Source organism: Aquarana catesbeiana, linkage group LG01, assembly GCF_042186555.1.
Source record: "Aquarana catesbeiana isolate 2022-GZ linkage group LG01, ASM4218655v1, whole genome shotgun sequence".
NCBI classification, from domain to species: Eukaryota; Metazoa; Chordata; class Amphibia; order Anura; family Ranidae; genus Aquarana; species Aquarana catesbeiana.
Window position 1 is genome coordinate 95,466,931 of NC_133324.1, and position 16,169 is coordinate 95,483,099.

At 45.9% G+C, this 16,169-nt stretch overlaps 1 protein-coding gene across 1 annotated transcript in view; it reads left to right on the plus strand.

The window, feature by feature from the left end:
• Positions 1-3,282: 3,282 nt before the first annotated feature.
• The window catches only part of NNT (nicotinamide nucleotide transhydrogenase), a 188,551-nt gene continuing 175,664 nt past the window's right edge, over positions 3,283-16,169 (plus strand). The window contains exon 1 of the mRNA XM_073622115.1: positions 3,283-3,439. The gene's annotated coding sequence lies outside the window, so the exon portion shown is untranslated. The remainder of the gene's footprint in view (positions 3,440-16,169) is intronic.

Here is a 16,169-nt window from a genome sequence, read left to right on the forward strand (position 1 = left end):
TGGCTGTCATCCCAGAAGGAAGCCCCTTCTAAAGATGATGCACAAGAAAGCCCACACACAGTTTGTTGAAGACAAGCAGACTAAGGACATGGATTACTGGAACCATGTCCTGTGGTCTGATGAGACCAAGATAAACTTATTTGATTCAGATGGTGTCAAGTGTGAGTGGCGGCAACCAGGTGAGGAGTACAAAGACAAATGTGTCTTGGCTACAGTCAAGCATGGTGGTGGGAGTCTCATGGTCTGGGGCTGCATGAGTGCTGACGGCACTGGGGAGCTACAGTTCATTGAGGGAACCATGAATGCCAACATGTACTGTGACATACTGAAGCAGAGCATGATCCCCTCCCTTCGGAGACTGGAACGCAGGTCAGTATTCCAACATAATGACCCCAAACACACCTTCAAGGTGACCACTTCCTTGCTAAAGAAGCTGAATGTAAAGGTGATGGACTGGCCAAGCATGTCTCCAGACCTAAACCCTATTGAGCATCTGTGGGGCATCCTCAAACGGAAGGTGAAGGAGCACAAGGTCTCTAACATCCACCAGCTCTGTGATGTCGTCATGGAGAAGTGGAAGAGGACTCCAGTGGCAACCTGTGAAGCTCTGGTGAACTCCATGCCCAAGAGGGTTAAGGCAGTGCTGGAAAATAATGGTGGCCACACAAAATATTGACACTTTGGGCCCAATTTGGGCATTTTCACTTAGGGGTGTACTCACTTTTGTTGCCAGCGGTTTAGACATTAATGGCTGTGTGTTGAGTTATTTTGAGGGGACAGCAAATTTACACTGTTATACAAGCTGTACACTCACTACTTTACATTGTAGTAAAGTGTCATTTCTTCAGTGTTGTCACATGAAAAGATAGAATAAAATATTTACAAAAATGTGAGGGGTGTACTCACTTTTGTCAGATACTGTATTTATATAGTGCGCAAATCAAACTCTTCTCCCATCTGGCTGATGGAAAGACATTATGTAGAACTCTGGGGGAATTATTAGCATGTGTCTGTGACTATTGGGTAGATGTTATGTAGCAATTTTTTTAGAGTGTTTATTGAAATTTTCAAAAAGTAAAATTACAGACAGCACATTACAATGGTGTCGAAAATAGAGGATGCCAATAAGACAAAGAGGTTGATTTACGAAAGGCAACTAGAGTGTGCACTCTGCAAGTGCAGTTGCTCCAGAGCTTAGTAAATGAGGTAAGGCTTCACTTTGCAAAGAATGCCCAATCGCATGCAAGGAAAATAAAAAAAAAGCATTTTTTCTTGTACATGATTGGATGATGGAAGTCAGCAGAGCTTTTGCTCATGTACTAAGCTCTGAAGCACCTGCTCTTGCAGAGTGCAACTGCACTTTGCAACGTGCACATTCAATTTGCCTTTAGTAAATCAACCCCAATGCGAGAAAAAGGGAATGGGCCAATAGGCCAGCTAATACAAAGGCAAACGGGAGGTGTAACAACTACCTCAATGAAACTCTCACAACCAGGACAGGAATGCTTAGTTGCATAAAAAGGGGCTCAAGTATGTGGGATTTGCACTTCATGCATGACCAGAGCCACCCAAAACCTGGAGGGAGAGGGTGGTCCAAATTCCCCACACAAGCCAACATTAAAGAAGAGCCTATGGAAGCCTGAAAGTAAAAATATAATTGGTAGCAAGGAGAAAAAAAGAGAAAGAAATGAAAGAGGAAACAAAAGGGGAGGGGGGGAATCCCACGGGATATAACTGTAGGTCATGGATAGAGAGCTACATTAGTATCAAGTCAAAAGCAAGGAGCAGTCCAGGTTCAAATTGTTACTGACTTCACTAAAGAAGAATAAAGGGGTGCCCTCTTGTTGTGGGGGTGTAGAGGAGGTCTTGTTGTAGGGGTGTAGAGGAGGTCTTGTTGTAGGGGTGTAGAGGAAGTCTTGTTATGGGGTACAGAGAATGTCTTGTAGAGTGTAGAGGAGGACTTGTAGGGTGTAGAGGAGGTATTTTTGTGGGGTGCTCTCTTGTGTTGGGGTGTAGAGGAGGTCTTGTCGTGGGGGGTAGAAGAGGAATTGTTGTAGGGTGCTCTTTTGTTGTGGGGTGTAGAGGTGGTCTTGTTGTGGGGTGTAGAGGATTGGTTGTGGGGTGCTCTTGCTGTGGGGTGTAGAGGACTGGTTGTGGGGTGCTCTCGTTCTAGGGTGTAGAGGGGTCTTGTTGTGGAGTGCTCTCTCGTTGTGGGGTGTAGAGGAGTACTGGTTGTGGGGTGCTCTCTCGTTGTGGGGTGTAGAAGAGTACTGGTTGTGGGGTGCTCTTTTGTTGTGGGGTGTAGAGGAGGTCTTGTTGTAGGGGTGTAGAGGAAGTCTTGTTATGGGGTACAGAGAATGTCTTGTAGAGTGTAGAGGAGGACTTGTAGGGTGTAGAGGAGGTATTTTTGTGGGGTGCTCTCTTGTGTTGGGGTGTAGAGGAGGTCTTGTCGTGGGGGGTAGAAGAGGAATTGTTGTAGGGTGCTCTTTTGTTGTGGGGTGTAGAGGTGGTCTTGTTGTGGGGTGTAGAGGATTGGTTGTGGGGTGCTCTTGCTGTGGGGTGTAGAGGACTGGTTGTGGGGTGCTCTCGTTCTAGGGTGTAGAGGGGTCTTGTTGTGGAGTGCTCTCTCGTTGGGTGTAGAGGAGTACTGGTTGTGGGGTGCTCTCTCGTTGTGGGGTGTAGAAGAGTACTGGTTGTGGGGTGCTCTTTTGTTGTGGGGTGTAGAGGGGGTCTTGTTGTGAGGTGCTCTCTAGTTGTGGGGTGTAGAGGCATACTGGTTGTGGAGTGCTCTCTTGTTGTGGGGTGTAGAGGGGGTCTTGTTGTGAGGTGCTCTCTCGTTGTGGGGTGTAGAGCAGGACTGGTTGTGGGGTGCTCTCTTGTTGTGGGGTGTAGAGGGGGTCTTGTTGCGGTATGCCCTCTGGTTGTGGGGTGTAGAGGAGGACTGGCTGTGGGTGCTCTAGTAGGGTGTAGAGGGGGTCTTGTTTTGGGGTGTAGAGGACTGGTTGTGGGGTGCTCTCGTTTTGGGGTGTGGAGGGGGGTCTTGTTCTGGAGTGCCCTCTAGTTGTGGGGTGCTCTCGTTTTGGGGTGTAGAGGTCTTGCTGTGGGGTGCTCTCTTGCTTTGAGGTGTAGAGGACTGGTTGTGAGGTGTGGAGGGGGTCTTGTTGTGGGGTGCGGAGGAGGTCTTGTGGTGGGATTAGGATAGTACAGGCCCGGTCACAGCACACACATACAGAGATCTCATCCAAGGACACAGCACTGTGGGATCTGAGGGCAGGAGAAGGGGCGGGGTTGGGGACATGTCACGTGTCGCTCTGTTCTCAGCCTCTTCCGGGGCACTGAGTGTCCTGAGCGGTCGCCTGTGCTCTCAGTCCCCAAGCCTGTAGCGGCCAAGCCAGAGGTCCCGAGCGCCAAGGAGTCCTACCACCGGCGGCTTATAAAGGTAAGAGGCCCGGAGCTGTGCACGGTGTGTGCAGGGGGTAGAGAGCTCGGCATGCTGCACAATACACCGGCTGTATGGAGTAACATATGTGCAGACATAGAGGGGACAGGCTGCAAGGGGCTTTGTCGCGGGATACTAAACAATACCCTGGGACTGGGGGAGGGGATGATACTCTAGATAAGAGACTTTACAGCATGGGGGACAGTAGTGGCCTTCTTATGACTAGCACAGTGACCCCCCCGTAATGGTGCAGGCATTGCATTGTGTGTATAATATGGGCTGTGTATGGAGGGGACAATCATTGTACAGTCCAGATCAGAGATTATGCCCTGATTATTATTAATGACCTCTGTATGGTGGGTGGTGTGCAGAAATCGGCTCTACAATAACAGTGATCAGTGCATCACATTGTCAGGTAGCATGCAATGTTTATACAGACTTCTCCTGAGAGATCAATCATCTGATTGTAACACATTGTCCTAATGATGTACATATAGAATACAGACTTGTGTCCTGGGAAAGTAATGATCTGTGATCAGTGTGGTGACCCTCATTATTAATGGTCTGTGATCAGTCGGATGACTCTCGTTATTAATAATGGCCTTTGATCAGTCTGATGACCCTTAATAATAATGATTTGGGACCAGTGTGAGGACCCTTATTGCACTGCATGGTCAAGAAGCTACAAGGACTATATTACTGATAATTGGTGATCGGAGTTGTTTGACCCTTATAAAATACTATCAGACTGCTCCATAGACTATACTAGCTTTATACAGACATGCTTTGATTTAATAGGGGTCTGTGATCAGAGGGTGATGACCCTTATTGCGGTACCCTGTAAGGCTGCTCCATAGACTATACTAGCATTGTACTGACTTGTGTGTGTTAGACTAGTAATGACTCTTATTGCAGTGTTGTCAGGTTGCTCAGTAGACTATACAGGCATGTCCTTTTGGTAGATCAATAAGGAGCTGTGATCAGTATAATGAGCCTTATTGCTGTACATTGTCAGGCTGCTGCATAGGCTATCCATGCATGTGGCCTGTGATATTAATAAATATGATGACCCCCTATTGCTGTAATAGCAGCAGGTGAAATGCACAGGGAGGGCACCCTCTGATCACAGCATAGGGTGCTGCTATGTGTTCGCTGTGCTGCTGGAGGAGCAGGCAGGTCAGCTTGCACTGAGACAGGCTGAATGTCCAGGAATCAGTCCTGGGGAACGGTCATGTCTCAGGATAGCTGATGTGTCTGCCCCCTGTGCTGCTCTCAGGGTGTCACATGGTGTCCCAGCATTGCACAGCAAATGATCAGTGCACAGAGGTGGAGCTGATGACTGTAGTTCAGTTTTTCCATTGTGATGTGGCTGGGATTTCTCCATGTGTTTGCACTGTTCACAGATCAGCTTCTGGGCCTGCTGTGCTCTGTATCTATGCAGGAGGAATGCTCTGCCCAGGGCTGTGCTTTGTAGGAGTGATGCTCTGCCCAGGGCTGTGCTCTGTATCTATGCAGGAGTGATGCTCTGCCCAGGGCTGTGCTCTGTATCTATGCAGGAGGAATGCTCTGCCCAGGGCTGTGCTCTGTATCTATGCAGGAGGAATGCTCTGCCCAGGGCTGTGCTCTGTATCTATGCAGGAGGAATGCTCTGCCCAGGGCTGTGCTTTGTAGGAGTGATGCTCTGCCCAGGGCTGTGCTTTGTATCTATGCAGGAGGAATGCTCTGCCCAGGGCTGTGCTTTGTAGGAGTGATGCTCTGCCCAGGGCTGTGCTTTGTATCTATGCAGGAGGAATGCTCTGCCCAGGGCTGTGCTCTGTAGGAGTGATGCTCTGCCCAGGGCTGTGCTCTGTATCTCTGTAGGAGGAATGCTCTGCCCAGGGCTGTGCTCTGTATCTGTGCGGGAGTGATGCTCTGCCCAGGGCTGTTCTCGGTGCTGCTCTATATCTGTACAGTGCTCAGCCCATGGCTCTATTTGGAAGTCTCGATGAATGGACACTCTGCCGGCTGATTGGCCTGCCTGGCCGTCCATTCGCAAGCTTGCCGCGTTGACTGGTTTAAAAATAGAATCGCTAGCCGTCCCGCCTCTTCACCAATGAAATGCTTTCTAAGTGTGGGCGGGGCCAGACGTAGCGCTGGGACGCAGCGTAACTGGAGAGGAGCCCGGATAGGTGACTCTCGGTTTGCCCTTGAAGGTGTAAACGTCACGCCTGTTGCTAGGCGACGAGTTGGCGGTCTAGGAAGCGCCTTACTTGTCAACCTCTAATGCCCGTCCTAGGTCAAGCTGAAGTGTGGGCCCGGGTGTTAGATACTTGCAGTAAAATAAATGTTTACCATGGCAGTGCTTTGTATAGATCTAGGTGAATGCAAATGTCAAAGCTCACCACACACATTACAATCTCCCAGAGCCCACGTTCACGTTGGGCCGATCAAACATGCCAAATCGGAGCCTATTGCTGGAAATGGCACCGTCCGAATCGCTGCGACGCCGACTTTGCGGCACTGATTCCCAAACTACCCAAAAGTCGTTTCTGCACTACTTTTGCCGGCTTCAGGGGCGATTTCTATAGACATCTCTACAGGAACCTGCACAGATGTCTGTCAAATCGCCCCCGAAGTTGGACTGAAATGCCGGTTTGACGATTTCAAACCCGACTTCAGTGTGAACGTGGGCTTAGGCCCCTATCACACTTGTGCGATTTGTACTGCGACTTGGGACTGCAAAGTCGCATGACAAGTCATACCCCATGATTTCCAATGAGTACCGTTCATATCTGTAAGACTTTAAACGCTTTCCGCCCGCTGGCCATCAAATGACAGCTGGGCGGCGCGGCTCTCGTTCTGGGTGGACATCATATGACGGCCCTCCAGAACGGCCGCTCTCGCCTGCCGCTGGGGGCGCGCATCGCGCCGATCAGTGGTGCGGTGTGTCAGTTTGACACACCGCTGCACTGATCTCGGTAAAGAGCCTCTGACGGAGGCTCTTTCCCACGTGATCAGCCGTGTCCAATCACGGCTGATCACGATGTAAACAGGAAGAGCCGTTGATCGGCTTTTCCTCACTAGCGTTTGACAGACGCGAGTAGAGAAGAGCTGAGCGGCTGCTCTCCTGACAGGGCCATCAGTGATGCCTATCAATGCCATCTATCAGTGTCGCCTATCAGTGCCCATCAGTGTCGCCTATCAGTACCCATGAGTGCCCATCAGTGTCGCCTTATCAGTGTCGCCTATCAGTGCCCATCAGTGCTGCCTTATCAGTTTCCATTAGTGAAGGAGAAAACTTACTTTTTTTTTTTATTTGTTTAGAAAAAAAATAAAAAAATGCAGGGGTGATCAAATACCACCAAAAGAAAGCTCTATTTGTGGGAACAAAATGATAAAAATTCTGTTTGGGTACAGTGTAGCATGACCGCGCAATATTCATTTAAACAGCGATGGCGCTGAAAGCTGAAAATTGGCCTGGGCAGGAAGGGGGGAAAGTGCCCGGTATTGAGGTAGTCAAAGTAGTCCCTGCACTACTTTTGGTCCAACTTTGATGCGACTTGAGGTCCATAGACCTGAAGATTACACAGGCACTGCTTCAAGTCATGCAACTTACAGGTCGCACAAGTGTGAAAGGGGCATTAGGACTCATTCACACCTCTGGGTCACGTGACTGCATGCCTCCTTCATGTGACGCGTATAGAGCAGCCTATTCATATGAATGGACAGCCCTACGCACAACAAACATGCAAAATAATCTCCTGCACTTTTTTTAGATGTAGAGCTTTGTTTTTTATAGCATGTTTGCCCCCCCCCCCCTCGTGTTCTGGATATTATTGACCATTAAGGGCACAGCAAATGTGACGAGTGTTTTTGGCACGTTCCATGAATGCGCAGATGTGAATGGAGCCTTGGGGTTTGTTCACACCAGCAGTTGTCTTATCCTGTGGCTGCTTGTGTGCGCTGCTAAAGGTTCCAGTGTTTTGTAAAGACGTATCGCACTGTTTACTTTTTTCAAACTTTATTGAATGTAACAAAATAACATCTCATTTAACTTTATTTATCTCAGTGGGTTGCAATGTGATGTATGGCATTGATCACACTGTGCTCAAAAAGGTACAGCATGTCCTTCTTCTGCACCGCATTGCTGTGAATTGAACTCTAAGGTCTCTGTTACACTGGGGGTGGTAAAACCACATGTTTGAGGCACCTTTTTAAAACCCTTTAACTACTTCCACTGGAAAGCCAGCTTTCAGGGGTGTACACATGCAGCAGCCGCAATGCATTGCAACGCAACCAGCATCATCCCCCCCCTGCTGCGTTTGGTGTGCATTAGCACCCATGAAAGATGACCCATTCAAGTGAATGGGGCTGTGCTGCAACCACACACAATGCACATGATTCAGGTGCAGTAATCTGGCATTTATGAGGTTCAACCTTTTTTGGGCCACTGAGTCCCAGCCCTTTAAGAGGTTTATGACACCAAGGGGCGGGGCTTAGGTACACGTGACTGCCGTAATTGGTTGTCAGGGTGGTCACGTGATCCGAAAACTCTTACTTTAGGCGCTGGTAACTGTGCCAGTAGCATGCAGCACGTGCGCTCTTGGCACAGCAGTATTGACAGCAGTTCACGCAAATATGCGGCCTCTCGGTGCCAAGAAGCCACATATTTGCGTGCTGCTGGTGCCAAGGTGTTAGACAGACGGTGAGGAGGCAAAACCGTGCCTCCTCACCGTCTGTCAGATGCTCTCTGAAGAATTATCCAGTCGTTCTTCAGGGAGCAACACAAGTGTAAACAAGGCATCCTGGATCTCCCGTCCAGCCGCTGAGCTCTTCTAGCGGTTGGCTTCTGGGTATTGCGTGCCGGCCACTTTCATTGGCTGGGCCAATATGACATCACTCCCACGCATGCGTGGGAGTGCCGTCAACTTCGGCATTGCCAAATTTCTACAGTGAGCTGCTTGTGTGCTCCCTGCATTCACAGGACAGAGGCAGCAGCGGGAGCTATTGGCTCCTGCTGCTGTCAGTCAAATCCCGTGAGTGGGGGCTGAGCCACGCGGCGTGGGTCTATGGACACACACAGCAGGGCTTGGTAGAACACCCACACATGTGCCACCATAGGAAGCAGATTCCTATGGTGGCACATGGAGAAAAGGAGGAGCCTAGAGTGCCAGCGGGTGGACCCAGAAGAGGAGGATCGGGGCCACTCTGTGCAATACCATTGCACAGAGCAAGTAAATATAAACCTGTTTTATTATTTTAATTAAAAAAACAAGCCTTTCCCACCCCTTTTAAAATATGTATAAACATTGGAGAAGAAACAAAAGTAAGCTGTACATATAAATACATATAAACCCTCCATCACTTCTGATGAGGTTGCACTGGACACAAGACACAGGGACATCCTACATGGGTCTTGGTCTATTTTCTTTGCTTATGAGATGACTCAAAATGGCACCATCTCTCTGATTTGCAAGTTTGCCATATAGGTTGTTTACTCTGATAAGACAACCCAAGTGTACTCCATATTTATGGCTAAATATTCTGTGTCCAGGGCCAATCAACAGGTAATCGCTGCATGAGCCATTGTTTCCCAATTGCTATAGTGAAGTTGCTAAGCTCCTCCTGTTGTCTATATAGACAATAGTACCAATATAATACAGCTTAAACCTGGAACTGCTCTTGAAGTGCTATCTCTATTTACAATCGATCCTGTGCAGGCAATGCAAATGCTCCTGAAAGGAAATTGGCTTGTTCTTGCATTTGGAAATTCAGCACAACACAAAGGCCCTATTCACACCTGAGTGTTTTGTAGCTTGAAGCCTGAAGCTACAAAACGCTGGAGAGGGAAAAAAAATGATTCTCTATGGAGATGGTTCACATCTCCACTCCAAAACTCCTGAAGCTCAAACACGTTCTGGAGCTTCTTTATAGGCAGATTACAGGTGTTTTTCTGCTTTTTACGTTGGTGACAATTTGACCCGTACAAAATTGCGGCAAAAACGCATGACTTTCCACCTGAAAACGATACGCTCAGGTGTGAATTCAGCCTTATATAAGCCTTAGTATAAGCAAGCCCAGAATATTGCCCAATGTTTATTTCAATAAAAATTACTTTTTTTTTCTAATATTTTGTGGTGCAGTATTTGTTTTTGGCTGGGGATTTGGTTAGGGTTGTTGCGGAGTCCCGGTGATTGACTACTCAAATACTGCCTCATTCCTGAAAGTATGGGGTTTGCAGGGGCTTCAGCAGATGAATGGAGCAGTGGCAGTGCACAGCAATGGTGTTGTTGGGGGTGCCTTGTAAAGGAAACAACCCCCTCCCCGTCACTTTGCTTTGAATGGGCAAGGTGACAGGCTTACTTTAAAAGACACCGTCACTTTTTCCATTTGGGGACATTGCTCACTTCATGTGACAATGCACAGGCCTAGAAACCGGCTGCTAGACATGACCTGAGCACTGTCAAATGGGAGGAGGTCACATGTATCCCCATACATAAAAGCACTTATTTTTTTATGCTGCCTGCAGTGTAGGTAGAAGCAATAGTGGATAACTTGAGAGGTAAGTATCACTGAGCCAATGAAGCCTTATCACAGACAATGTTATTCTACTATAGGAAAAGTACAATCATTTTTTTTTTCATGACCCATAACTTAGCACACGTTACGATCTGATTGTAAATTCTCCTTTAGCCCTGGTTCACACTGAATGCGACTTTGAAATCATGCTACTTCACTTGAAGTAGCACGATTTCAAAGACGCAGGTCAGTGCGAATTCAGGTGTCACTTGCCTGACATTTGTGCAACTTCATGCACAGATGTCTATGCAAGTTGCACCTGAAATTGTTAAAAATAATGCAGGGACCTTTTTTTTTTTTTTTTTTTTTTTTTTTCTTTTCTCAAATTGGTGTGGCACTGTAAATTCTGAGTCGCACCGATTTGAACAGTTCCATTGCTGACAATAGGGTGCGACTTGTCATGCAATTTGGAACAGTCAAACCGCATGACAAGTAGCACCGGTGTGAACGGGGGCTTAGCTCTACATTCATTCGCAGAGATCTGTGAATGAATACACAACAAGCCCCGTCTACTGCTGCGGACTCGTAGTCCACGGACACTTCCTCCAGGTCTAGAACTGGAAGCTTATACAAAGAAACAGGCAGAGAGCTGGATGGAGTTTCTGCAGTAAGCTGACATTGAACCTGTGATCCACTGATCGTGGGTGCAATGCTTTGCAGACTTCTGTTGGGGACAGTCACTCTCTCTAATTGTCCTGATCAACAATTCACTGAGAATAAACGTTAGGGGTAAATCCAAAAATTTGAGTTGCCACCAGACCAGGAATATAGAGGGGAAATATTCCACTTGGGTCCCTTGTTCCTGTGCCAGCTGTCTGAAAGGGATTTTTTTTTTTACATTCAGAACCTTTTTTTTTTTTTTTTCTTCTTCTTACTTACTGTTGAGTCTTGAGGACACAAAGTGAGGGGAAATCTCCCCAATGAGACATAGATTGGGGCGGGCAACGGACTCAGTATAACCTTCCCTTACTGCAAAATGAGGGAAAAAAGGTTTTTGCTTGAAATGTTGCACTTCAATCTGTGGCCATCTTCAATATCTTGTTGAAAATTTTTGATTTGTAAAATTGGAATCTCTTATATTTAGGTACTAGGGGTGCAACGGATCAAAAAACTCACGGTTCAGATCGTTTCTCGGATCAGGAGTCACGGTTTGGATCATTTTCGGATCAACAAAAAAAAAAATCTCCCCCACTGTAATATCCACAATCTCCCTATTGGCAGAGTATTGGCGGGTATATTGGCAGAGTATTGGCAAGGTATTGTCAGCGCATTGCAGAGTATTATCAGGGCATTGCAGAGTATTGTCAGGGCATTGCAGCAGGGCATTGCAGAGTATTGGCACTGCTGCCATCCGATCTCTCCCCTCCACTGTACAGATCAGTACACAGAGGGGAGAGATCACGTGCTAAACGGCCGCCGGGTGTACCAAGATGGCCGCTGCTCCGGAGCAAGGCCAAAGCCGCGGCCTTTCCTATGGCCAAGGCCACAGAGCGCTCCGTGGATCGCGGGTGTCCCGTACGGATCAACCTCCGCGGATCGGATCACGGATCGACGACGATCCGTTGCACCCCTATGAGGTACCCTGGGATAGTACCGTTTTTTTCAGGTTGTGTGTAGTGACATTGTACCAAAATATCTTGTGAAGTTATGCAAGTTAAACATGGAGCAGCGGTTGCAGGAAAGAAATTTGCACGATTCCCCTATCGACACAGACAGTGCTGACAGGGAGATCGGCATTTGTCCTTTTCCGGCGGGTGAAGCCGTCCCTGCTGGGAGAAGACAGTGATTATCGCTAGCGGCTATAGCAGCAAGAAAATCTGGCAGGCTGGTTGTACCCAAGTTGATCGATCAACTTGGTACATTCAGCCTGCCCATTAACGGGAGGTTTGAATCAGGTATGGCCGGCCTTAGGAAAGTGTGTACTGTTGTACAAATGATCACTGATGATTGAAATAGAAGATTATCATGGACAAACCCTTTCACTTCATTACTGGTAGTACCATCATTTTCCAGTACATTACACTGCATTGTGCTGAGCAGTTCTCTTTGCTGCCAAATACTGAATTACTTTTTAATAAGGCTCTGTAAAGTCCATTAACAATTTCTTATCTTACCGCCTTGGATCAGATCACTTTCTCTTCCTTTCATGATTGGAGTGGCGTTATGAATTGGTTTACCCTGTGCATTTACTTTACATTATCTGTGGCTTCATTGCCCTTATCAGGGCTGGGTCAGTACACTCACACACAGATATGTTTGACCTGTTCTTTGACTCCAGGCATCCCATGTTTGCTTTTTAAATGCTCCATACACCCTGTAGTCAGTATGTCACCGGATAAGAACTTACCCACAACTGCACTTTCTAAAACTTCTATTTCTCCTTAATAAAAAAAAAAATAAATAAATAAAAAATTTATATATATATATATATATATATATATATATATATATATATATATTCATCCGATCCCTTTTTTTTATTTTTTTTTTTTTTTTCTTCTGTTTTGTTTTCACTTCAGCTGTCAGCAATGGTACAAAGTATTGAAATGTTGTTCACAAATGAAATAAATTGATTTTTTTTTAATTTAGCATCTTGTGAATATTTTTACACATATATATTAACAAAGCAAACAAAAAAATGTTTTAATTGTTTATCGTTTATAAAATAGACGTGAAGAAAAGCAGGAAAATAATAATTAAATGGTGGAGAATAGGGAGTCAATTAAGGCTGATTAGAGTAAATTAAGGGGTTAAACAGAGGAACATTTGTTCATCCATTTGATCTGCAGATGAAGAAACAGAAGTATACAAAAAAGAAACCAATGTTTCTTTTTATTTTAGTGTTTCAGGGCTGAGCAATGTTGGTAATAAACATTGCCAGCTGCTTTTTTTTTTTTTTTTTTTTTTGACAGCTCCAATTATTGGACTTCTTTAACACTGGGGAGACCCACTGAGGGCTTAAAGAACCGAGCCTGAAAGTATCGGTTTAAGGTATTGGTGCATTTGCACAAGTACCGATACTTAAAAAAAAAAAAAATATATATATATATATATATATATATATATATATATATATATATATATATATATATATATATATATATATATATATATATATATTACTTTTTTTGGCTATAAACCTTGCTAGTTTACTTGATAATCAGGAATATTGGGACCATAGAAGGAATTATTTTGGATGGATTTTCTCTTTAAGCTGAATAAATACATTTTTTGTGTTTACAAATGTTAGAACACCTATGCTATGTACAAACATGCTGCACTTTGAAGTCTCCTATACAGACTTGCTATTGCCTGATTGAAAGCCAAAGGAATGTACTACTGGACCTGCATGAATGTCTGGCAGAGGCTGCTGACAATAATCTGTATATGTAGATGCTGCACACAGTGCAATCTAATTGCCTTTAAAGGCCTCATGCATGTTGGGAATATGCCAAGCTCCTCTCAATGCCTTCTCTCCTGGCTGGGGAAAAGCTGCTTAAAATAATGCCCATCACCACGTTTTGCATACACGTTTAGGCGAACCAAACTTTTGGGTGTTCATTGATTCCATTGGCTAGAATATCAAGCATTTGGCCCAGTGTTCCACTTTTGAAGGTAAAAAAAAATATAATGTGCTTGTGCTAGTATGCTAATATGCATCGCATACTAGCACATTATGTTAAACTTACCTTAAAACTAAGCCCTCCCGCACCAAGATGTCAGATCTGGAGGCCACCAGATGGCTTCAGGGTTTCCGGACTCCGGCTCTGTGACTGGCCGGAGCCGCAATGATATCACTCTGCCGGTCACGGCACAAGGCTCTGAAGAAAGGGCACGGGTGGCATTCCTTCACAGCGAATGCACCAGCGATGTCACTGGCTGCATGTACAGTAAATATCTCCTAAACGGTGCGCATTTAGGAGATCTTTACACTAGCTATAAGTAAACCTTATTATAAGTTGCATGGAAGTTCCACTTTAAATGCTCAACTCTAGGGTAGTGAAGAGAAAATGAACCCTTGTGGAGGGGTTCCCCATGCTGCCAGGGTAAATGCTTGTTATGTTTTGCACTGTATTGTACGTATAACAGGCAAAAGTGCAACCACGGCCGGTAGCACCTTAGAGAGGAGACTTTGTGGTAGTGGTTGCAGAACTGGTGGGAGCCTACAGTAGGTAGGAGTAATGTAACTGTTACCTTGTAACCCTAGACTTGACAAGCAGATTACCCTTGCAGTGCAGGGTATGCCCAACCACAGAGGTAATTCCCCCCCCCCCCCCCCCCCCCCCTTGTGCCCGCACTTGGGCCTTAAAGTGATTGTAAACTATCACTTTGTAAAACAACCCATTCAGTTTAATATAGAAATGAAAGGCAAACATTTTTGTATATATAAAAGCTGGGGGAGGAGAAGCAGCAACACACTGAGCTTCCCAGTGAATGGCTGTGCAGTGGGGGGTTGTGTCAGTACAAGTCTGATAATTGGAGGAGAGCAGGCTGAGTTTCCAGCATAGCTAGAGAACTGACCATAGTGTGTTCTCCTGTTTAGAGCCCTTTCACGCTGGGGCATTGGGGGCGTCGGCAGTAAAGTGCGGCTATTTTTAGCGTTGCTATACCATTGTTTTAGCAGCGCTTTTCGGCCGCTAGTTTCACTGGGCAGGGGGTGCTTTAGGAGTGGTGTATACACTGGTCCTACAGCGCTGCAAAGATGCGGCTTACAGAACTTTTTTTAGCGTCCTGCCAGTGCATTCAGGCTTTCACACTGGAATGAGAGGAGAGGCGATTTACAGGCGCTTTGCTTGCAATGTTTTTAGCGTCTGTAAAGTGCTTCAGTGTGACAGGGGTCTTAGTGTGGTCAGTTCTTAATAGCATAGCAAGGGGTCTAGCAGAAACACCAGGGATTTCACATAAAAGAAGCAATACAAAGAGAACAGGATACTTTCTCATACAAGTACATGGTACAGCAGGGACATATCAGGAATATGAAGTGTTGGGGTAACAAATGCTTTAAAGCTGTATTAATTCCAAAACCAAAAATATATTGCACCTTACCAATCATGAGATAAGTGGATACGTTTTTTTCTTTTTTTTTTTTTTTTTTTTTTTTTTAGGGTTCCTTCATATGGGCGATCCGCCCGGCTGACTCCATCTTTGCTCAGCAGTGTTTGTTAGTGGTAAAGCGCTGCTAGTTTAAGCGGCGCTATTCGGCTGTTAGCGGGGCACCCCAAAGATGCTGCTTGCAGGCCTCTTTTTTTCGGTCCTGCATGCGCACCGCCCCAGTGTGAATGCACTCGGACTTTCACACTGGGGAGGCATGAGAGGCAGTTCTCAGGCATTTTATAGGCACTGTTTTTCGCGCTAAAAGTCCTGAAAACTTCTTTAGTGTGAAAGGGGTCTAAAGCTGAACTATAGGAATTTGGCAAAATCTTCCCTTGCTGTGGGGCCTCTCTCTGTACTGCGAGGGTTAAATGCTTGTTTAGGGGTGCAAAAAGTGTTCCCGTCATTTTTTCTTCTGAGTGGGGCCCTTCTACCCAAAAAATTGCAGAGTATGTATTGGGTAAACTGCATAACTTTGCTGAGCTGGCTGATGTCAAGGAGACTGGGCAGCAATCTTTAATTTGTACATTTATCACAGCTCCCGGCTGGGTGCACATGAATCTAGGTCACTTTTTGGGAACTTTGTTGGTGAAGCACAATAATGAGTCATTTATATGCACAGCCTTTAAATGGGAAATGTAGCTTTTTTTTAATATGTGTCTTTGTTTTAATATAAACCCGGAAGGAGAAGTTTCTTAGGGCTCATGCACATGGGACATTTTGACAGCGTACAGTATAAGATTCCAGTGGGAACAGGTGCAGAGTACGGCCAACAGGTGGAAATTGCAGTTCCAAGCAGTGCTCTGATTTAGGATTGTATGTGATGTTGGACATGTGCCACAAATGCGCAATTCCTGTGAACTGAGCACATTAAAAACAGTGTATTTTTTCTTGAGCAACACAGCCCAATGCACATGGTGTCAATAAGCCCTGATAGACAAACCATTTATAGATCATCTTAAACCACTTTGTGTGTCCCAGGTGCATGCTAGAAATGGGAAGGTGTGTGGACAACAACCTACTTGCTTAGCAGTCATGATGCTGCTGGCTGGTTGTCTCCAAACCCGAGTTTTTGCTGCAG